General features: G+C 39.5%; 2 non-coding genes and 1 pseudogene across 2 annotated transcripts; all 3 read left to right on the top strand.

The window, feature by feature from the left end:
- Nucleotides 1-1602: 1602 nt before the first annotated feature.
- On the top strand, nucleotides 1603-1675 carry TRNAF-GAA. Its single transcript has one exon. It is a non-coding gene; the product is annotated as a tRNA-Phe (tRNA).
- Nucleotides 1676-3102: 1427 nt separating this feature from the next.
- LOC102837530 lies at nucleotides 3103-3772 on the top strand (annotated as a pseudogene).
- A 15730-nt stretch (nucleotides 3773-19502) lies between these two features.
- TRNAK-UUU lies at nucleotides 19503-19575 on the top strand. The gene has a single exon. It is a non-coding gene; the product is annotated as a tRNA-Lys (tRNA).
- The last annotated feature ends 816 nt before the right edge of the window (nucleotides 19576-20391 follow it).

Genomic DNA, 20391 nt, shown 5'->3' on the forward strand with positions numbered 1-20391 from the left:
TGTTAAATTCTATGATGGTTACTGGGGACGGGGTAGAGAGAGAATTATTCAGTGGCTACTCGGAAACCCTGTACAGGGTCGCTAAGGGTCGGACCCGACTCGATGGCACTTAACAACAACAACAACAACAACAACAGGGTAGACACGTGCTAATATGGGTGATGGGACAGGCAATATACAAGAAGGAAGCTGGCAGAGGAAAAATGAAGGTAGTTGGAGACATGGGGGAGGAGTGCAGGAGTTAAAGGAAATAGCGGTAAATACTAATGGTAGATGGAGGAAGTTGCAATCTTATGATGAAACAAAGTAAATGATTTGCTGAATGTAAAACTGATTTCTTTTTATTTATGTTAACTTTTATACTACTTGATATGCACACTTAAGTTACTTTTATTTATTTTATTGCTTATGTAAAATATTAATATGTTTCCAAGAGTCAAAAGAGTACAGACAGTTGTATTCAGAGAAGTTTCAGGGAATGTTGTATCCCAGGACTCACCCAGATTTGAAGACCATCTGCTAGGAAGAATATCTTTCTTTCTAGAACTATTCTTTTCTTGGTGTACGGTGCCAGAAAGAGCACAGTGTAGGGAATTATGAAACATGAAGAATTGAACATAAATTTTGACTTGATGACTTAGTCTTCAAAGATACAGAAATTAATACTATGCAACTAGAACTTACAAGGGGTATAGGTCAGTGGAAGCATGTATGTTTAGCATGCATAAGGTCTTGGGTTCAAACCCCAGTACTTCCACTTTTCTGCACACTTAATACTCTACATAGTTGTAGGACACTTACCTGTTCTTGTGGAATCATTCGAATTTCCCATAACTTCTGTACTTTAAATTCTTTACCCTGCAACTAGTAACAACATTGATGAATCAATGTGAACATGATCGTACAATGCACAAGATGAACGAAAAAGGGTTTTGTGCTTTGACCTAAACCGGAAGGAAGTCTTGTACATGTAGAACTTGTAGGTGACAGATGGATTGTTTTCTCTGTGGTAAAGGGGGATTGGTTATGCTAAAAGGATTAGATGATAAATCAAGAGACCTAATTGTTATTAAGTGCTGTCAGTCGGTTCCGACTTATAGCGAACCAAGTACAACAGTACAACAGAAACACTGCCCGGTCCTGCGCCATCCTCACAGTCATTGCTGTTTGAGCCCATTATTGCAGCCACTGTGTTCTCGTTGAGAACTTGGTTTTCGCAGTCCCTCTACTTTACCAAGTATCCTTCTCCGGGGACTGATTCTTCTTGATAATATGTTCCAAGTAAAATCACTTCTTTGACTACTACACAAAAACTACAAACCCAAAACAGTCGTCGAGTCGATTCCGACTCATAGCAACCCTACAGGACAGAGATAGGAAAGAGTATAATGGCCCATAGATTCCCAAGTTTGTAAATCTGTATGGAAGCTGACTTCCACATCTTTATGCTATGATTCTAGCTGTTGGTCTTTTGGTTAGCAGTTAACCTTTTTGACTACTATGCTACTAAGATTCCTTGATCACTTAATAGACAATATTTTGTGAATTAAAAAAACTGAAAGTATAAACCCTTTATAATTTATTTGGAAAGTATTAGGTGAAGCCCAAATAGCTCAGTTTGGAGAGTGTTAGACTGAAGATCTAAAGGTCTCTGGTTCAACCCTGGGTTTTGGCAAAAGGGTGTTTAATCTTGGAGCCCGTGAAGATTTTCCTTGCAAATAAGTATATATTCCTTGGAACTGAAATGAGGGGCAAATGTATCACCACTCATAAAGTAAAGAAAAAGAATATTATGTGGTTGGAGGATTGATTCAATAGAAGAGTAAGAGAACCACTCTTCTTTGTTAAATTTACTATTTTCTTTCATGTTCTTGGTTAGGGCTCTTTTCTCTGCTATGTTCCTTTTTCTCCAAAAAGTTCTATTTCTGGTTCCTTCTCATGGAATTGTCTCCACAATCTTAAAATACCTTAAATAAAGGGACACCAAAGAACTCTCTTTTCTCTTGCTAATTTCTATTTTATTAAGTTCTTTTCCTCTCTAATCTTATTTTCTACCAGCTTCTAATACCAAAAGATAACCAGTACTGACACTGTAGAATAAGCACTGAACTGCTAACCTCAAAGTCAGGGGTTCAAACCCACAAACTGATCCTTGGAAACCCTGTACAGGATCACTATGAGTTGGAACTGACCCAATGGCAAACCACAACTACCACCACCAACAAGCATTTTATTTTCAACCTTATATTCCTCATTAAGTAGTTACTGAGTAAGTGTTCTCTTAAACAACCTTTAAAAAAGCAACTACACACATGAATCTCATCAGATGGAAAACACAGGGTTCAAATTGACTACATCTGTGGGAAGAAACCCTGTACAGGGTTTCCAAGACTATAAATCTTTATGGGAGCAGAAGGCCTCATCTTTCTCCCATGGAACGGTTGGTAGTTTTGAACTGCTGATCTTAAGGTTTGCAGCCCAATTTGTAATAGAGAAGCTCAAAATCATCAGTCAAAACAAGGCCAAGGGCAAACTATGGAACAGACCATCAATTGCTCATATGCAAGTTCAGGTTGACGGTGAAAAAAATTAAAACAAGTCCACAAGAACCAAAATCTGAACTTGAATATATCCTAAGGATGTGAGACAATCTCAAGAAAGGTTTGATGCATTCGACACTAATGACTGAAGACCAGAAGAGTTGTGGGATGACATCAAGAACATAATACAAGAAGAAACCAAAAGGTAATTTTAAAGGCAGAAAAGAAAGAAAGGACCAAAATATATGTCAAAAGAGACTTTGAAACTTACTTTTGAGTGTACAGAGCTAAAGTGACCAGAAGAAATGAGGAAATAAAAGAACTGAACAGAAAATGTCAAAAGGCAGTTCGAGAAGACAAGTATAGTACTATAATGAAATGTGCAAAGATCTGGAGTTAGAAAACCAAAAGGGAAGAATAAACTCAGTATTTCTAAAGCTGAAAGAACTGAAGAGAAAATTCAAGCAATAGTGAAAGATTCTATGGGCAATATATTGAATGACACAGGACACATCAAAAGAAGATGGAAGGGGAAAACCCAATTCAATCTAAAGTCCCTGCAATGGCGGGCACAGGTTTGGTAGCCGGACAGACTGTGGTGGATGCGCTGCCCTATTTTGATCAAGGATATGAGGTGCCTTGTGTGCAGGAAGTGGCAACGGTGTTGGTGGAGAAGGAAACTTGTAGATACTGACCTATAAATTACTACCTGAGCCTACCTGACAGCCCCTGATTATTCTGCTTTTGAGACAGGCATAATGAGAAACGAATTTGAAAGATTGGCTGCTAGACAACCAATTGAATTGCTGAGTATGAAATGATATGAACTTCCAGCCCCTTCCTCAGGTCAGAAAAACGATTATTACTGCATGGCAAAAATGTGTAAATGATTCTATGGCCCAGTTAGAGCATCAAGCAATCCAAACTAAGAATCTGGAACTAATGTCACAGCATGGATGCAATGCCTGGAAAGTATATAATGAAAATTTAGTTTATATGATTGATCACACCCAGAAAGAGCTCCAAAAGTTAAGGAAACATATTCAAGATTCAAACTGACAGCGAAGGAGCATGTAACTAACAGCTGGGTCTAAATGGAGTCTATTTGGGTATCCCTGATTTGTAAGAATTATGAGATTGAACGGACTATTGTACAACTAGAAAATGAAATCTATCAAATTAAGCAGCAACATAGTGAGGCAAACAAATAAAACATTCAACAAGACTTCTGAAAAGGGAAATGAATTTGGTAGGTAAAAAGAAGGGAGTGTTAGGCTTTCACAGAATATCAGGCATCTGAACTATTCCTGAACTATAAAGGACCAAAAGCATCTATTAAAACCATCAATGGTTAAATGTTTAGAAGCCAGAGAATAGGTGAACTGTTGTATTATTTCTATTTGTACATTTTAGCAAAATTAAAGTTTTAAACTTAAAGATGGAAGGAATACACAGTCACTGTACCAAAAAGAGTTGGTAGATGTTCAATGATTTCAAGAGGTAAGCATATGACCAAGAATCAATAGTATTGAAGAAAGAAGTTCCAGCTGCACTGAAGGCATTGGCAAAAAAACAAAAACAAAACAAGACTCTGGGAATTGATGGAATACAAATTGAAATCTTACAACAAATGAGGCGCTCACTCAACTATGTCAAGAAATTTGGAAGACAGCTACCTAGCCAACCAACTGGAAGAACCATATTTATGCCCATTCTAAAGAAATGGTGACCCAATGGAATGTGGAAATTATTGAACAATATCATTATTATCACATGCAAGTAAAATTTTATAGAAGATAATTAAAAGTGGTGGCAGCAGTGCATCAACAGAGAGCTGCCAGTAATTCAAGTCAGATTCCGACAAGGACGTGGAACTAGGGATCTCATGGCTGACATCAGTTGGATCTTGGCTAAAAGCAGAGAACACCAGAAAGATGTTTACTTGTGTTTTATTGATTGCTGTGGTGCCTTAAATTTACTTAATTTGGCTTTTCTACCCAATTAAAAAAAAACTCCACCAAGTGATTGGGTAGGACTGCGAAATAAGGTATACAGGACTCTAAGGCTGGGATTGGTTTGTTTTGCCCTCCAGCTAGATTTAAAGGAGCCATTTCTGACACAGAGACAGAAGATCCCAGGACCATCAAGAAGGAAGAGCATGAGTGGAATGTGAGCTCTCTACCTAGATAAACAGTGATGGCAGAGGCAGTGGCAGAGACAGTGGCATGGAGAGACAGAGCAGCAGTGGGTTCTACACCCATGGACTGAGGCAGAAGTCAAAGGGCCGCATGGCTGAGCGGCTGAAGACAAGAGTGAGATGTGCTTGCAGTATGGCAGACAAGAGATGTTCCTGACTAGAGAACTGCTGCATATTCAGTTGGTTTTGATCTTGAATTGCACCCTGTTCATTTCCCTAATAAATCCCATAATTGTGAGTATTGTTATAAGTTCTATGAGGTCATTGAAATGGACTATGGAACCTAGATATGAAGCAGAGAGTGCTGTGGGATGGATGGTTGGTGTCAAAATAGGGTAAAGATGGTTGTAGGGTGGAAACATGTCTGACCTCTGCTTCATAGGAATCTGCCTTGGGCTGATTTTGCGTTTGAGGTCCCTTCCCCCTTGTGAAGCCAGGTGAAGTCAGACATGGTCTCTATGTGGTCCTTGCAACTATTCAAAGACATTAGACTTGATGGATCATAAGAAACTATGGCTAACATTGCAAAGAATGGGTATTCCAGGACAGGTTCATGAGGAACCTGTACATAGACCAAGAGGCAGATGTTCAAACAAAGCAAGGGAATGCTGAATGGTTTAAAATCAGGAAAGGTGTGCGCCAGGGTTGTATCATTTCACCATACTTATTCAATCTATATGCTGAACAAATAATCTGAGAGACTGAATTATATGAAGAAGAACATGCATCAGCATTGGAGGAAGACTCATACATAGTAACTATTGTGAGGATAGCACATGACCAGGAAATGTTTCATTCTGTTGTGTACAGGGTCTCTATGAGTCAGAGCAGAATCTACTGTACCTAACAACAATCATTGTGCCGTTTTGGTGTGGTGCTTAGGTACCTCTGGGTGGATTGAAACCACCGATCTTTAAATTTGCAGTCAGGGGATTCCCATAGACCACTCAAAAAAAAGAGAGAAAACAAACAAACTCACTGCCATTGAGTAAATTCTGATGCATAGTGTTTCTGAAACTGTAAACAAAGATGGGAGAAGAAAACCTTCGCTTTCTCCCATGAAGTAGCTGGTGGTTTTGAACTCTGTAGGATAAGCATTTGATTTATCCTACAAAATTGGAAATGATCAAGATAACAACAGGATAGACTACTTGTTGTTAAGTACCGTTGACTAGGTTACAATTCAAAGCAACCCTACGTAGGGTTTTCAAGGAGCAGCTGGTGGGTTTGAATGCTGACCTTGTAGTTAGCAATCCAATGCTTCTCCTATAGTGCCATACCAGGAATCCAAGATAGGGAACTAGGGAATTACAAATTAAAACAACCATGAGATTCTATTACATACCTATTGTTGTGCCATTGAATTGGTTCTGACTCATAGTAACTCTGTATAAGGTTTCCGAGTTGTGGTTGGTGGGTTTGGACCATCAACTAGCGATTCAAATAGATCTTGCATTCAGCACTTATCCTACAGAGCTACACCAGGACTCTACATACCTATTAGAAAGGCTAAAATCCTAAATACTGACAATAGCACATGCTAGCAAGGATGTAGAGTGACAGGAACTCATTTACTGCTGGAGGAGGAAATGCAAAATAGTACAGCCACTGTGGAAGATATTCTAGCAGTTTCTTACCAAGCTAAATTTAGGCTTATGTATACAGAGACATTGTTAACATATGATCCAGCAATTGCACTCCTACTATTGACTCAAATGAAATGAAAACTTATGTCTATATGAAAACAGTACACAAATGTTTATAGCAGCTTTACTGACAATTGACAAAAATTGAAAGCAACCAAGATGTCCTTGAATAGATGAATAAACAAAAACTGTGGCACATCCATACGATGGAGCATTATTTAGCAATAAAAACAAGTGAGCTTTCAAACTATAAAATGTCATGAAGGAAACAGAAAGACAGATTAATAAGCAATAGAAGCCAGTGTGAAAAAAAATGGCATGTTACATGACTCCCAATATATGACATTTTAGAAAAGGCATTAAAAAGATCCATGCCTGCCAGCAATTTGGGGGAAGTGGGGAGGGTTGAATAGGTGATGTGCAGGACGTTTTTAGGACAGTGAAACCATCCTGAATGATACTGTAATGGTGGACACACAACATTACACATTTATCAAAACCCACAGAACTGTACAACACAGAATTAACTAGGCTCTTGAGTCATTCCACTTCATATAACACAACGAAACACTGCCAGGTCCTGTACCTTCTTCACAATCTTTCTTGTTTAAACCCAGTGTTGCCACCACTGTGTCAATCCATCATCTTGGTGGGTCTTCCTCTTTTCTCTGACCTTCTAGTTGACCAAGCATGTCCTTTTTTAGATACTGGCCCCTTGTGATAACATGTTCAAAGTAGATGATATGAAGTCTTGCCATCCTTGCTTTTAAGAAGCATTCTGGTTATACTTCTCCCAAGACAGATTTGTTCGTTCTTCTGGAAATCCATGATATAGTCAACATTGTTTGCCAGCACCGTAATTTAAGTGCATCAGTTCTACTCTGGTCTTCCTTATTCGTTATCTAGCTTTTGCATTCAGATGAAGTGATAAAAAATACCATGGCTTGGCTAAGGCATACCTTAATACTTAAAGTGACTTCTTTGCTCATTAACATGTTAAAGAGATGTTTGCATGCCTTTTGCTTTCTTGACTGCTGTTCCATAGACATGGATTGCCTGGTCTTCTTCATATAGTTCCACTTCTCTGATTATTTGCTCAGCATACAGATTGAATATGTATGGTGAAATGATACAACTCTGATATATACCTCTTCTGATTTGTAACCACCTAGGATCCCTTGCTCTGTTTAAATTACCACCTCTTGATCTATGAGTATGTAGAAGTGTCTTGTGAACATAGTGAAGTGTTCTGAAATTCCCATTCTTCAAAATGTCATCCATAGTTTATTATGAGTCAGACAGTTGAATATCTTCGCACAGTCAATAAAACATAAATAAACATCATTCTGGTATTCTCTGCTTTCTGTCAAGATCAATCTGACATTAGCAATGATATTCCTCATTCTACAACATCTGTATTCAACTTGGATTTCTGTCAGCTTTCTGGTGATGCACTGCTTCAACTGTTTTTTACTTATCCTAGGCAAAAATTTACTTGTGTGTGTTATTAATGTTGTTTGATAATTTCTGCATTCTGTTCAGTCACCTTTTTTTGGAAGGTGGATACAAAAGGGGACTAATATAGATATCTTCTTGTCAGTTGGCCAGGTAGCTGTCTACCATATTTCTTGGCATAGATGAGTGAGTACTTCTAGCACTGTATCAGTTTTTTGAAACATTTCAATTTGGTATTCCTTCAATTCCTGGAGCTTTGCTTTTCACAACACCTTCAGTACACCTTGGACTTCTAACTTCAGTACCATCAATTTTTTTAAAAAAGATTTTCACTGTGAATTGAGTGGGGGCTTACGACAATGTCATCAGTTTTGCATCAACAAATTGCACACTTTCTTTCATCTCAATAATTGCAATCCCCTCCATGCACCAACAGCAATCCCACTTTCTCCCTGTGGTTACTATTTCCTTTCCACCCACCTTCCCCACCACCCCCCCTTCTCAGCTTTGTCCTTAGGTAAATGTTGCCCTTTTGATGTTGAATGATTAACTATTCCATGGTGAGCATACCTTTCTAGTAGTGTCAGGTCATGAGGGTGACTTGAATTCCTTTCCAAACCTGAAGGGTGGTAGAGGGCCATAATCTTGGATCCCTCCAGTTTCTTTTTTACCAGTAAGCCCGATCTTTTTTTAAAAAAATAATTTTGAGTTTTGTTCCACATCTTATGCCACTCTGTCCGAAACCTTCGAATGTGATCCCTTTCAGAACAGTTGGTAGTGGTAGCCAGGTACCATCTAATTTTTCTGGTCTCAGTCATGCAAGACTAATGTTTACATGCTCCATTAGTCCACTGGACTAAATGAGTCCAAGCATCTTCAGTTCTCTTCACTCTTCTTTCTTCTGCACATGGAAAGACCCATAGTTGCCCCTCAGATGGCTGCTCATGAGCTTTTACTATTCCAGACACTATTCACCAAAGTAGGATATACAACATTGTCTTTGTGGATTATGTTATGCCAATGACCATGATGTTCCCTGAGACTATGGTCCTGAGTCCCTAGATGCAGCAACTCACTGCCTTGAAATGCTTGATAATATCTGAGACATTTTCATTATTTTGCTCTGAATGTTCCACCACATTCATAATTAAGTTTTCAGTAAATATCCTCTTTCTAACTCATATTTGTGGGTATACTCCCACTCTTCCTCTCATACCCATTCAACCTGTGTCTCTGTCCACATATCTACTGGTAGACCACAGTTGTTCCAAGGTCGGTGGTTCAAGCTCACCAGCTGCTCTTCGGAAAACCTATACAGGGTCCCTATGGGTCAGAACTTACTTGACGGCACTTAACAACAACAATTTCACTCAACATAATACACTCCAGATTCACCCATGTTATGAGGTGTTTTGTAGATTCATGTTTATTCTTTACTGTTGCATAGTATTCCCTTGTGTGCGTGTACCAACATCTATCTATCTATCTATTCTTCCATTGATGGGCATTTAGGATGTCTCCATTTTTTTTTTTTTTTTTGCCAGTGTGTATGGTGCTGTAATGAACATCACTGTGCATATTTCTCCTTGTGTCCTGACTCTTATTTCTTGTGGATAGAAACCAAGTAGAGAGATTGCTGGGTCACACATTTCTATTTCCACTATACTACCAGTGCTGTATAGAATACTCCAGGGGCAAAGACTGAGTTTCTGTCTTGTTTATTCTTGATTCCTGACAAGTGTGCGGAGTCTTCACAGCAGTGAAATACAACTATAGTCTATCATCTTCCATTCCACTAAACACAGATTCTCCAGACATCATTTTTTCTTGCTCTTCATAACCACCCAGTAGTTGGCAAGGAGCCTGATACTGCCTCAGTGAAAACTTCAGGCAGCTGACAAGCCATCAGATAAGAAGTATCCCTAAAGCAACGTGAATGCATATCTGGACCCCTTTGTACAGGAAAAATCAGTTGTCCTTGAGTCGATTCTGACTCATGTTGACCTTGCAAGTGTCAGAGATTTCAAAAGCTGATTTTTTGGGAAGTAGATTGCCAAGCCTTTCTTCCAAAGGAAGACATCCACCCTTCAATTAACAGCTAGCATGCCTTTGGAATCCTGGTGTGACACTGTAGGATAAGCACTGCACAGCTAACTACAAAATCAGCGGTTCAAACCAACTAGTTGCACCTTGGAAACCCTGTAAAGGGTCACTATAAGCTGGAAGCAACCCGAGGGTACTTAACAACAGCAGGGACTCTTTTCCCAAGTAAAAGAAGTAATTAACCCCTAGGACCTTGAAGTCTTGGCCAAGGGCATGCATGGTCAGCATTAACTCAAGTGTTTCAGTTGAAACTCCAAATTATTTTCTCCTTCTTTAGACATTTTCTTTGGTGGTACAATTTCCCAGCATCACACCAAAGATGCTGCACCTCTACAACTTCTGGCTATCAGAGTTGCAGTGGAAAATTCTAGGCCAAGGATACAAAAAAGTAGAACCTGAAAAGCTGCCTTAGGAAACTTTGGTACAGATGGAAACATAAAACAGAGCTTAGTGTGGCACTGTGGGTTAATGCACCAGACTGCAAAGCCGTTTGAACTACAAAGTCGGTGGTTCAAGCTCACCAGTTACTCCTTGGAGACCCTATACAAGGCCGCTATGGGTCAGAACCAACTCAACGGCACTTAACAACAGCAAGTGAAAAACAGTAAGGCTATAGTGTCATGGACAGTTTGATCTAGCAAACCCTGGAGTCCAAAACCCTGGTGGGAAATCAAGTAGTGGCTTAGCCTCGTGAAGCTAGAGTTCTGGTTTTGAGAATCACAAAGAAATGGGAGGAAGGGCTGAGCCAGAACTACATACACATCAACCTTTTATACCAGTTCCCCTCTGCTCTTGGACAAGCACTCAAACCTCAGCCATCATGCAGGCTAAAAGGATAGAGGCTTCAACCTGTTGTTAAAATGTGTGGTGTCAGTCAATGCATATGCAAGTTTAGGAAGTAATCCTTAATCGTTGTGTCTTCCCTTTAATCTCAGTTTTCATTGTGGAAGAACTAGAAGAGGTAGAAGGGTTTGTAGCTAGGTCTTTAGGATGCATAGAATTTGGATGACCCAGGAGGTAGTTTGAGCCTGCTAGGGCTGCCTGTATCATCTTCGTTTCCTCTACAATGTAGGAAGTCAGAAAGCTCCTTTCCTCCTATGGAAAATGGACTAAAGGTAATCTTTCCAAAGGAAGATGCAGGTCTTTTTGCCCAAGGCTTTTGTAGCATTAAGAGAGTTTAGTAGGTTTGTTTATCTCAATAATTTTGGAAAACTCAGAGTTTTCTGAGAAATACCTTTCATCTGGATAACATCCAAATACTTCTTAACCATTAAGAGTTAGGATAGCAGATATCCACGACTGATGATTTGACTGACCATTAGTTTACCAAGTTTATGTGGGTGGAATGGGAAGTAGAAAATCATAAGACAACTTTCTTCCTGAACCTGCAATTTGTCAAATTTTGGCAACAGGTTGCAACCGTTACAGCTGAGCGGAAATTCCCCTCTCTACTTCTTAATAGTAATGAGAAATGGCAGCGAAGGAGAACAGGCATCTATGGCATGGGATCATGTGGTTGTGTCACTATCCGCTGATCCTGAGTGAGCATCTTTTGTTCCAGTTCATTCCTGACTTTATTGCGCTTAAGCAGTTGATTTGGGAAGCCCAAGGAGTGTCAAGAACCATAGACCAAGAGAGTAAGTATAAAATGATTTACCCTCTCTGTGAGTAGGAAAAACACACGATCACTACATGGAGAAAAAAATGGCAAAATGTCTGAAATGAATACCAATATTTAACTGTGAGTAGGAGAAGTGGGGGAAAAAACCCCAAGGCAGTTTTTAAAAAAAGTATGCTGGGGAGTGAACCCAGGACTTCATGTATGCTAATCATGGATTCTATCACTGAGCTACATCCCCTTGTCAGGTGAATTTTGCAGACTGTTCCATAATACTGATTTTTGGAAGGGTCTGCTAGTGGTTTTAAAGTTTAAAAAGTAAAAATCTGTTTTGTTCAATTCTGTGTTTCTGGACTGGATTTTGCCTCGCAGCTACAACAGGCTAATAAAAAAGATGCATTCAGAACCAAAACGACTCTAAGATTTTTCCCGCAGTCATTGACTTTTTTAGAGACTGCCAGTGTATTTCAGTCCACCAACAGGACAAGTTAAGGACTGAACATCCTGTAAAGTCTACAGAGTCTTTCCTTGAAAAGGTCTCTGCTTATGAAGCTTGTAGAAAGACGCAAAAGATAAATACAGAGATGTGTTTTGTGAGTGCTTCGAAGGAATGTAGATCCAACAGGGAGGAAAAGCTGTTGCTAAGTGCCATGCAGTCTGTATAGGGTTTCCAAGGAGCGGCTGGTGAGTTTGAACTGTCAGTTGGCAGTTCAGTGCTTATCCTACAATGCCACACCTAGAGTTTGATTAATTTCCTAGTTAGTGGTGTCCCTCTGAGGGTGCAGTGTGTGTGTCTGAGAACCTCACTGTAAGAAGGGTTGATACCAAAATAACTATCTATAAAATGTTTGTGCATGGTGTATCAGCAGATATTATTTTTAATAAATATATTATTATAATTAGATATGAGAACAAAAACATTTCTCCTAAGCCCAGCTTACATGTATCCATGCACCTACAAGACTGAAAGTCAATGCAAATTTACTTTTTGAAGCTTCTCAAATGCTCAGTCAGAGCTGTTATTATCATCCATTACAATGACACTTTATTTCACAGGGTTTCATTGTGTGGCTTACAAGCCTGCTGCTATTTTCTTTGCTGCTGGTGTTTTTATAGTCACTGATTTTGTCAAATTTTCTGGTGTTGCAGCTACAATATAGTAAGTAGTTTTGTGAAACTATATCAATTAATTTTTTTAAGAAGGAAATAATTGAAAGAATAAAACATGCACTCAGTTATTAATAATGTAGCTAGTACTGTAGAAAGAGCTTACAATTTTAAAGATAAAACCATTTTATTGTTACTATTCATATAGTTTATGAAATACTACACTTAAGTAATTTACAACTATATCACATGTTATTCTATTATCTAGAGTCCTGATGTGGTGCTGTAGGATAAGCGCAGGACTGAAAAGAATCACCTGTTCAAACTCACTAGGGTTTCCAAAGAGCAGCTGGTGAATTTGAACTGCTGATTGTCCTGGACGCTGTAAGTTGAAACCAAACTGATGGCACTTAACAATATTCTATAATATTAAAGTTAGTATTAAACATTGCTAAGGATTCTGCATGGTTTGGCACAGGAAAAGTTCCATGGGGTGGATGGGGTGGAGTCACCAAGAATGCACTGAGTGACACCAAGCCTAGTGATGCCACTGTCCAAGTATTTGACCCAAAGGGAAGAGCAGCTAGCATATGCCTCAAGTAGTCATGCTCCTGGATTTGCAAAGATGGCAGTAGCTTTGCCTCGGTGATGCAGTTGTTGTTGTTAACTGCCGTGGAGTCGGTTCCAACCCATAGCGACCCTGTATACGTTTTTCCGAGGAGCAGCTGGCAAATGGCTTTGCAGTCTGGCTCATTCACCCACAGCGCTACACCAGTACTCCGGTGATGCAGTAGTCCTGGTTTTAAAGGGCCGGAAGTCAGAAGTGAGAGGAAAAAGGTGGACCTGAAAGCATCTCTTTTCTACCCAAGGGAGCGCTTTATGGGCACAACCTTCAAAACAAATCACTCTTTGTAAACTTTCTCTGCTTTACAGATGCTCGCAAATTCCATCTTTTTCTGAGACGCCAAAAGTAGATGTTCCCCCCACATTTAGCCAAAATATGATGCGACTACTAATTCAGATATTATTGAGAAAATCCGAAACTTCGTAAATGGAAGGGATGGGTGCCCAGAATCTATAGGTAAAGTTACAACTATATAGGTTCATTCTGGAAACTGGAATACTCGAAAAGAAGTGGACGCGAGGGTGGGGGTGGAGAGGAAAGAGTGATGGGATTTCTCACAAGGGAGACCGGAGGAAGAGGAACCAGAGAGCGCTGCAGTCGCAGAGCAGCAGCGGAGGAGAGAAGGCGAATGCGGTTTGGAGATAGGTCTCTAAGGATCGATAGAGCATGGACCAGCGACAAATAGGTAGAAAGTGATTACGTTCCCATCTTTCTGTGCCAGTCAGGCTTTCGGAAAAAAAGACTAAAAGTAAGTGCTTTGAAAGCACTTACAATGTCTCCAACATTGAGAACTTCTCTCTGCTCTTTCCACCGATGAGCATTTCAGAAAGCGCTTGTGGTTGTGTGTTTGTGAAACAGCAGTTGTTGGTTTTGGAGGCTTTGGGGAAATCTGCAGGGAAGCAGACTTTTCCGGATCCTATGTACCAGCACAGCAGCCTTGAGTTTAGAAGCAGAATCTTCCGATGGTTTTGGATTTGAACATGTCATATTTGCAGCAACTGATATTTAGTGTGTTTGGGCTTAATGTACAAGGCAAAGAATGAGGATGAAAGGTTCAACACTGATCACACGTTTTTGGTTTATGTAGACTCTTACCTAACCCATCATCCTTCTGGGGAGTTCAGTGCAGCAGGCCCTGAGAATCTAGGATTCCAACCCTGTTCTAGCTTACATACTTTCAGCTTCCCCATACTTATTTATAACTCATATACAAATGACTTCTGAGCGCCTTCTCCTGGGGCAAATCTAGGAATGTTTACAACATAGTTTACTACTCATCCACTGTCTTTTCTGCATGGGAGTCTAAAGAGCAAGATTTTGAATGTTGAAAGTCAGATTTGCAGTATCATCTGAGAGTTATTCATTCTGTGTGCCCAGCAACCTTACTCTATTCCATACTGTCAAATAGCAGGGCAAAATTGTGCCTTCACGGATAAAAAGGATGGTGCAGTGAGGTCAATGATGCAATTTAGATTTGGAAGTCTGAAAAACAATTAAGAAGGTGGGATGTTTTCAGAAATATCTTCAAGCCTCTGGATTGTGAAATTTCTAGGTCCTTTTAATTTGGGGAAAGGTAAAGAGGACTTTTCCACTTGGTATTATATTGTTTTATTTTTCTTTGGGAGCATTGGATAGGGTCAGAAAGATGGGAAGGAGTTGAATTTCTTAATTTATTTAGAATACATATAAACTTAAGGTGCAAATTCATAGTAGTGAATGAAAACCTCAGTGATCCCTGTAGCAAAGATCGATCTGTACACTATTATAAGTAGAAAAAACACACACGTACATATATACACTTTTGTAAATATATTTTAAAATGTGGTTGTAGAAGAGAGGGTCTCTGTACTGAGGTAGAGTTAGCCCTGAATAGAATTCATTGTAATTTGAAGATTTGGAGCTAGTTAATGGTGTTCGTTGAAAACCAAGGGATAAACTTTGCCTATAGAGTGATCTTGGGCTCTGGAGTTCATACAGATTACCACTATCTTCTTGGTATTTCTTAGAGCTAAGAAGCAACTGCTTCTAGATAAGATGACTTGCTTCTCTTCTTATCTAACTTTTTCCTCAATAAGAATTTTCTTCACATTCACAGGAATTCTGTGAAGTCCCTTATATTTGGAGAACTCCATTTTTCTAATAGAGCTTGTCTCTCAGCTGACCCAGAAGGCAGCTCATCAGAGCAATTGAATGTGTGAAAATTAAAGAGAAATGAAGGTCTCTTTGAAGAAGAGAATTAGGCAGGTGTCAGACACAAAGATATACAGTCACTTTGGTAAGGACAGAATAATAGAGCAGGGACTGATTTGACTCTGGGTCTTGTGAAGCACAGTTAGGATAGTTTGAGGGTAATTGTAAAGTCATTGGCTTATATGATGGCAGGAGCAACTTGGATTCCAAAGGAACCTTTACAAGCCTCCAGTATGGAGGGATACAGGGATGTATTCTTGTTGAAGCAAGTTGTGTTTGAAAGACTCAAAAGTGTATTTTATGTACTATTTGTGACAAGATCCAATCAATGTGCTGTACACAGCATTGTTTTAACGTTTCCTCAAAGAAAGGACTGTGGTAAACTTCTTAAGTTTTAGGATTCTCTGATCTATTAAAGGTTGAATTTAATAGAAAGACTGCATATGCTTTCTCTCTTTTATTCAGGAAATAGAAAACTTTTCACTGTATGTATAATCCATATAGGTTCTGGGAAGAATAGAAGTTTGGGAAGGAGTCTCAAGAATGAGGGTATGGGAAAATGTTATGAAGATAAAAAGAAATTATATTCTGTGTTTTACCGACCGCATTTGCATACATTATCTTATTTTAACAAAAGCTTCTAAATATACTCATTATTGGTCCTCTTTTATAGACATGCAGAGGCTAGGCAAATAATCATATTTCACTATTTTATCAATGGATGGAGGTTAAGACATAAACCAAGATTACATGTCTGCAAATCTTGAGCTCTTTCCTTACAACTCCATATCACATCTCTCTCTCTCTCATACACACACACACACACACACACACACACACACACACACACACATTTAGTGATTCCCTCTTATGTCAAGCACTTGTGGGATAAAAGTGAGCAAGGCTGTCCTAAGGAGCAATTCTACCCTGTTCTATAAGGTCATTATGGCTTGGCAATACTAGATGCCAGTTTCGTTTTGTTTTTTTAAATATCTATCATATGGCAAAACCATAAATGCAATTGTTGTTGTTAAGTGCCATTGAATCATTAGACATTAAATCATTAAATATAGTATACTTATTATCAGTTACCGAGTTTTATTTATAACCCTTCTTAGTCCAGGCCCCCCATTGAAAAATTCAGTGGATATTCACTGAATGAAGTTTTAACTTTCATGTAGGATCTTTGGTAGAAGAAGCATAATCATCACAACTTCCACAAGTTACACCAGATAACTCCTATCATCTCTGCATTTTGGAGTAGGAAGAAATCAGGAAAAGGGAATGGGGAGGTGGAGGAAGAGTAACAATGAAGGGCCTGAAATGGATGGAGAAATTAAGAATAAGGCATTCCAAAGAGAAACAAACATGGTGAGAATTCACAGATATTGTGAAACTTAAATAACTAGTCTCTTGCCTTGTGGCAACAAACAAACAACCACAAAGGGACTTGAACCCTCAATCTCCTGATCCAGAATTAGATGCCTTATCCATTAGGCCACACAACCAACACATTTAGGGTGTTATCAAGCATATAGGTGAAAGTGTTGACAAGGGAGCATTGGATTTCTGTGTCCAAAAATGTAACTTTGCAACTGCAAGAAATTCTAACGGCATTCAAAAAATAAATAAAACATCACGTGGAATCCCTGAAAACAATTACTTAGAATTAATAAACAAATTGCGATCTGTTCAGAAATTACGTATTTATTGGAGGGCTCTCTCATCTAAGCCACTGGCAATGATGACGCTTTTGGGGGGAGAAATAGAAACCAAGAATTTAACTCTGCAGTGAAGGAGAGCAGCATGAAGAGAGGAGCTCCAGAAGTTGGTTTTACGTCTTAAAGATAGATGGCGTTCCTTACAGCAAGAATCATTCCCACCCCCTCCACACAGAGTAGACAGGGATGGGCAACTTGGACATTGGCTACCCAAAATGGGGGGCGGGGGGGCTACAAAGGCAAGAAGTGACTGGCTTACAAGCTTTCAAGAGGGAACCTAGATCCAGAAGGCCTGGAGGAAGGTAGAATCTCCAGTGAGTAGTATTCAATCTGACTAGGCGGGGCTAATGCAATGAAATGCAGACAGGTCTCTTGTGATACAATAGTGAATAATTGTTATCAGGACTGATTGTGAGGGTCAGAAATGTAAAAAGGTAGATGTTTTATAGCAAGAAGGGGAGTGCTTAACTTTTCAGTCTAGGAGCGGAGGTCCCTAGTACCATCAAGGGAGAAGAGCGGAGAGCGGGACCCTACCCAGAGAAACATTGATGCCTGAAATGGAGCCAGAGATGATGACGTGGAGCCATGGAGCAGCTGGAGACTTTAGATCAGCTGGAGACTTTAGAGAGGGAGAGCGACTGTGTGCTGAAGACCTGGGGGGCACGGGGGAAGGATTGCATGGAGGGGATTGTAACGATGGCAATGAGATGATATACGATAGAATGAATGTAAAACTAATGTTCTCCCATGTAAACTATCACATAATTCACAATAAAACATTTAAGAAAAAAAAAAAGAAGAAGAAGATAGATGGCGTTTGCTCCAAGAACAGTTTGAAACTGAAACAAGACCTCTTCTTGTCGGCAATGCCAGCTTTTAATACCAGGAAAATATTTTCTTATAATCCATTCACAACATAGGCATTAATCATTTGATCATCTACCAAGAAGTAGAAGAATCTCTCGATATTAAGGTGGGCGGGAGTAGTGAGTCCCAAACCTCCCTAGGAGAGTGGTCCCGTCGTCTGGTGACTTCCAAACTACTTCAAGTGGGAAGAGAGCAAAAATAGCTCAGAGCGGTCCTTCTATCACTGGAATCTAACGAATCCCCAGGTATTTAGCTTAAAAGTCCCTTCCTAGTTTCTCTGGAGTCCTGGTCTGGGTTAATGTGCTGGACTGCAAAGTCGGTTTGAACCTCAAGGTCGGAGGTTCAAGCTCACCACTCCCTCCTCGGAAATCCTATACAGGGTCTCTATAGATCGGAACCGACTCGAAGGTACTTAACAACAACTACAACAAGTTTCTCTGGAGCTCCTGGTGTGGCACTATAGGATAAGCTACTGAACTACAAATCAAAAGGCTGACAGTTCAAACTCACCATCCACTCAATGGCACTTAACAATAACAATTCCTAAATTAAATCAATTAAAATTCTCTCCGTTTTTACATTTCTAGTTTCCTGGAAATTATGAGTCATTCGGAATAGTCTTTTCCTTTGCCCCATGCTGTCTTTCCTTCCCAAAGAAGTTAATTTTTCTTTCACTCCAAAATTTCCCCATTTGTTCCTGGATTTTATGTATGGTATTTTCTCCAAGTTTAGGCAAAAACTGAAAAACTCTCTTACACCCTATTCTGGATGGTATGTCCTAAAGTACCTAATTCATCAAGATAACTATCCTTTTTCTTTAGATTTAAATAGTAAACAGTAAGTAAAGACATGAGAGACGGAAAGAATAAGGGGTAGGAAGAGGAGGAGCAAAAAGAGAAAAGAATGGGTGGCTCAGCTTTGCTTGCCCACCACAATAGAATATTCTTAGTTTTCAAATTCTCTCTCCTTCAATCTTTTCTCCTCTGCCTAGCAAGGCTGCAAGAAAGATATGTAGCACAAGACAATGCAGACAGATACTAAAAAGAGTAGCCTGAATATTGTTTTGAGAAAAATAGATGCAGGTGGGGAAAAAAGAAAAAAAAAAAAAAAATAGCACATTTGACAAAATGAAACCCTCTGGGTCTGGCAAGGTGATTTTACACCCAGCAGTGCTTTTTCTAGTTGGCCCAACTCTGCTTCTGAACTTCTAAAGAGATAGAAGACAAGAAAGAAGGAAGGTGAATTATTCTAGAGGCTATAGCAACTCTTTCACATAAAATCATCTATGCAAGGAAAAAATACTAAAGAGATGTTATTCGGGAAATAGAATATGAAATATAAAATCAATTCAATTTATGTAACACCTAACTTGGTGGCACTTCACAACAACATGAAAATCTACATTAGGCACCCAAGAAGGCAATGGCTTAGGAGCCTGGGTAGCTCAGTCGGTAGAGCATCAGACTTTTAATCTGAGGGTCCAGGGTTCAAGTCCCTGTTCAGGCGGAGCTGTCCTTTTAAAGTTTACTAAAATAGTCTTCTGGACAATCTGCTGTGGTCTTCTGGATGGCTCTAGAAATCTGCTTCTGAAAGGTGAAGGAGTTAACAACACTGTACATTGATTTTGTTCCAAATCCAAATCTGAACATGTGGCAGAGTCGTTGCGTGTTGTGGTCAATTCGGCCGCACTTAACAATAGCAGTAGTTTGCCTACTCTTTGTTTTGTCACACTCTAGGCAGACTCTCATACTTTGAACATACTGTCAGGAGGGACCAGTCACTGGAGGGGGATATCATGTTTGGTAAGGTGGAGGGTCAGAGAAAAAGAAGAAGACCCCCAACGAGAAGGATTGGCCAAGTGGCAGCATCGATGGACTCAAGAGTGGCAACAGTAGTGAGGTTGGCCCAGGATCAGGCAGTGTTTTGTTCTGCTGTGCATAAAGTCACTATGGGTCGGTACCGACTCGATGGCACCTAACAACAACAACAAAGGCAGAAAGATATCCTTTCAGTAATTTGGAAGATGAGTATATAGAAGATGAAAAGTAGGAGACAGCAAATAGAAATATACGGTCAGGGTTTAGGAATGTTTTGGATTTGGGGAGCTAGAAAGGATGTAATCTTTTCACTGAATACAGAAAGCACAAGAAGAGGTTACTGTAGGTCTCTGTGTACATTTACTGAAACTTTGTTTACTTTTTGCTTTGCAAATGTGGATGAATTTTTTAACCCTAAATTACAACAACGCAGTTGTTTGCCAAACACTGAATGCCCAAATATGAGACTGCTGACCTGGATGGATATTAGCATTTTTTTTTTTTT

This window comes from Chrysochloris asiatica, unplaced genomic scaffold (genome assembly GCF_000296735.1).
Source record: "Chrysochloris asiatica unplaced genomic scaffold, ChrAsi1.0 scaffold00213, whole genome shotgun sequence".
NCBI classification, from domain to species: Eukaryota; Metazoa; Chordata; class Mammalia; order Afrosoricida; family Chrysochloridae; genus Chrysochloris; species Chrysochloris asiatica.